The sequence below is a fragment of the Sorex araneus genome, chromosome 4, assembly GCF_027595985.1.
Source record: "Sorex araneus isolate mSorAra2 chromosome 4, mSorAra2.pri, whole genome shotgun sequence".
NCBI classification, from domain to species: domain Eukaryota; kingdom Metazoa; phylum Chordata; class Mammalia; order Eulipotyphla; family Soricidae; genus Sorex; species Sorex araneus.
The window spans coordinates 70,724,180-70,728,218 of NC_073305.1; positions in this window are offsets into that span (position 1 = coordinate 70,724,180).

The window sequence follows — 4,039 nt, forward strand, 5'->3', positions numbered from 1 at the left end:
GAGACAAAAACAGAGAGAGACAGAGAGCGCGAGCACAACTTTGAAATATTATAGAAGAATTTGGTTTTCCAGACAAATGAATCCTCAAGTCTTTCTGGAAACACCCCCCCCCCACCACCACCACCACTAAGATTGATGAGGGTGTCTAGTTGATCTTTGATCCAAAGTACAGTGTAAATGATGGCTGTGAGGGCCAGAGGGATGGTACAGGGTTAAGGCATCTACCTTTCACGTGGCTGACCTGGATTTGATACCTGTCACCCTCGGATGGTCCATGAGAACTGCCAGGCATGATCTCTGAGCCAGAGCCCGAAGTAAGCCCTGAGATCTGGCTTTGGCTGACCCCACAAACCCCTAATCCCCCAAATAAAACAGAATAAAATAAATAAGGCAGGCAGTTGACTTGGAGCCAGGCAAATCTCTGCGGGACACCTGGGAGATTGTCGGGTTTCTGAGAATCTTCAGAGACTGTTTGAGCTGGTTGCACAACACCCACGCCCCCGGCCCTAGCCCAAAGTGTTCTCTTGGCTATCTGCTGTTATCCCAAAATGAGGTGCCACCCCTTTGTGTAGACCCGTTTTGGGGGGCAGCAAGAAACAAGCGCAGACTGTCTTGTCTGTCCTCCCGTCAGACCAGGACCTGGGAGCCAGTGTCAGTGTGGGGACCTTTCTTCCTGGGACGCCAGAGCAGCATGTGTGATGACACCCCAGCTCTGCCGTCAGCCGGGGGGTCCCAGCACTCTCTCTAACGGATGAAGCCGTGGAAGCCATCCTGGAGCATAACTGCAGAGGCCAGAGGAGGGACTCGGCACATCTGGGGACGGTGATGGGCAAGGCTGACGGACGCTGATGGATGGTTCTCTCACACTCGCCAGGTCCCTTAGAGCCTCTGTTCCAGGCACAGCAGGAAAATGACCGAGGATTGCTGGGCTTTCCCTGGCCAGAGGGTCTTGTCTTTCATCCAGGCACAGAATCCTTGCTCCTTGTGCAAATTCTGCCCCCGGAGCCAGCCCGGGCACAGTTCCCTTCCTCTTGAGCGTCTGAAGCATCTCCTTCCTCTGCAGGACTTTCCACGGAAATCTACATTTTCTCAGTGCTGAGGATCCAACTTGAAACCTCCTGGACTAAAAGCATCTTGTAAACCAATTCACACACTTATAAGAATACTGTAATGCATTTTGTTAAAAGAATGAATCTCTAAACAGATGGAGGTGAAGGAACTTAGATATGGGTGTAGGGGAGTTGACACGGGTGGTGGGGTCGGTGCTGGAACATTGTATGCTTAAAACTCAACTACAAATAACTTTGTAAATCGGGGTGTTTTAATAAAACTGAAAAATTTAATGAAAAAATAAAGGACTCTCTGAGAGCTGGATTTTATCATACAGTGGCTGATAGTAGGCAGAGCTGGACTCTGTTCTGTTTAATGCCTTCCAAAATAAATAGCTAACTCCCAAACTGGATCACCACATTATTCACTCAAAGTCCAAGTGAGATAACTCAATTAGAATTTTAAAAACAAAAAAACAAAACAAACCAGCACTCCAGTAAGTATATAAAAGATGCCAAATCTATGTGAACTGTGAGACAACTTGGAGACTCTGTGCCGACAGTCAGCAGTAGTTTTAATGTTCTATAGATTATTCTGTCTCATTCAACCTGCAATCTCCCCTCCCCCACATGGCCAAGGGTTATTGGGGAGACTGTTGAGGGAAGGGAGAGAGTCAGGAGCAAGCACTGTGGGGAGAGGGCAGGAGGGCTTCCCAGCTTGCTTTGTCATTCAGTGCGTGATGCCTGGCGGTTAGGACGAGTGGGAAGCTTGCTCGGGAGGAGTGAGAGGGGAGGAGGAAGAGGGCAGATGAGAACTGGGCACTTTTCTTGGGGCAGGAAACCAGGCCCAGGATCCGGGACAGGTGGTGGTGGGGACTCCGCCTAGGTCACCTGGCAGTGTCCCACCGCACCCCCCTGCCTCATTCCTGGCCCAGGTTGATTCCCCTTCCTGTGCAGAGCAGAGTGGTGAGGCGAGGGCCAGGGTGGCCCCTCTTGACCCCAGCGCTGAGCACACAGTTGCTGGCTCGCAGGCCCTCCCCCACCCACCTCACACACGGCCCCACCTTGATCCCTCACATGAGTTGCAGTTCTTGGCTGAATCCTTGTGCATCTCACCCTCAGTCCCCAGGCCCCAGTCTGGCCAGCCTGCCAGATCACTGCGGTCCCCGTGTGAGTCAGTCCGACGCAGCTGCAGGTGGCCCACGGCCCAGAGAGGCCACTATGGCTATGTGGAAGACATCTCTGACACTGCGCTTCGGGGACCTCAGGGTCAGCGCCCTGCTCGTGTGTAACGGGGATAAGCCTCTGTGTGGGCAGTGTCCTCAGGGCAGTTCCCACGTCCAGCTTGCTGGCCACAAGCTCAAACTCGACACCGGGGCAGAACTCCCGAGTCTCTCCTTGCCACTCCTCCGAGGACACTGGACCTATTATAAAATTCCCATTTTAGAGATAAAGATGCTTGGAAGGACTGGAGACATAGTACAGTGGGTAGGGTTTTGCCTCGCATGCGGCCGACCTGGGTTTGATCCCCAACATCCCATATAGTCCCCTGCATTTACAGCAGTAATTCCTGAGCACAGAGCGAGGAGTAAGATGTAGCACCCGTGGATGTGACCCAAAAACAAACATACAAGCGAGTTCCTCTGGGGAGCTGCCTTCGATGGCAATGCCTTGCAAGCATCAGGCATCAGGTTCAATGCCTAGGGTCACCACATGTGCAGAGTACTATGCTGGCAACTCTGCTACTTGAGTCTGGCAGCTTTGTTGAGTTGATCCCATCACCAGGAGTGATTTCCAGCTATACAAAAGTACACCCCCTTTGTTGTACTTTTGTACAAAAGTACAACAGTGAATAATGTGGAACAGAAAAGATGTGCTTGAGCCACAGCTAGGAAGTGTGACCCTAGGTGAGCACATATGAACACCAAAGCCACCTCACTGAGCAGGTGTGTAATCACCACAGCTCAAGGAATGCAGCCCTGGGGCATGTCGCAGTCAAAAGTGGGAGCACCACATCTTGATGCGGAACCCCTGAGAAGCACCACGACCAAATGCAAACACCAGGGCCGGGAGTGTGTTATCCAGGTTATCCCAACAACATAGTGAAGGGAGTGATAGAAAGGAAAGAAAAAAGTGAGTTAGTCCCATTGAAGAATGCACTGGAAAAAGTGAGATAGTGCATTTGAGGAGGGTCTGCTTAAACTTGAATCGTGACCTTTCTGTGGTCCCGGAGCCACTCCATGGGAGTTCTCCTTAGCCTTTTCCCTCGAAAAGCAGATTTGGAAAATAATTCCCTGCTCTATATTGCAAAAATATGGCCCCTCCCAGCAGAAATGTCTTCCGGGGTCCCAGAGCAACGCTGCAACCAGATCCTGCCCTGCCCTGATTGGTGGAACAGCTGGAGTGATGTGGGCGGACTTTGGGTATCCACCTCTGAGACTGCCCTGGTCCTCCTGGCTCCTGGAACCTTTCCTCTCCCAATGAGCAAGCCTTGCATCTCTGCCTGCGTGGTGGCGGCCAGTCTGACCCCACTCAGCCCAGTGAGCCCTCGGCCCCACCCCACCACCACAAGCAGCCTGCCTACTGTGTGTGCCCACCGGTGTTCAGGCTAGCCCTGCCCAGCCTGTGTAGCTGAGGCTAGCCCCAAAGGCCCACCAGCAAAATTGTCAGTGAAGCAATCTGTCTGTTTCAAGCCAGCCCCATTTGGAATGGTTTGTTACACAGCAACAATGAGCTGAGAGTTTCTAGTAGGAAAGTCTAAATCAGGACTCCACCCCGCCCCCCACCCCCTGCCCCAGCCTCAAATGTGGGGAAAAGGCACAGCAAGGAGGGTCACCCTAGAGCTGACTGAGCGCCTAGTCTGATATATTAAAAAAAAAAAAATCCCCTCTCCCCCGCCCGCCCCCCCCCCCAACCTTGGCGTTTAAGGTTTAAGATGCGGCTAGCAGAAGAGGGGCAGCCTTGCCCGTCCTCATTTCTAAAATAATCCC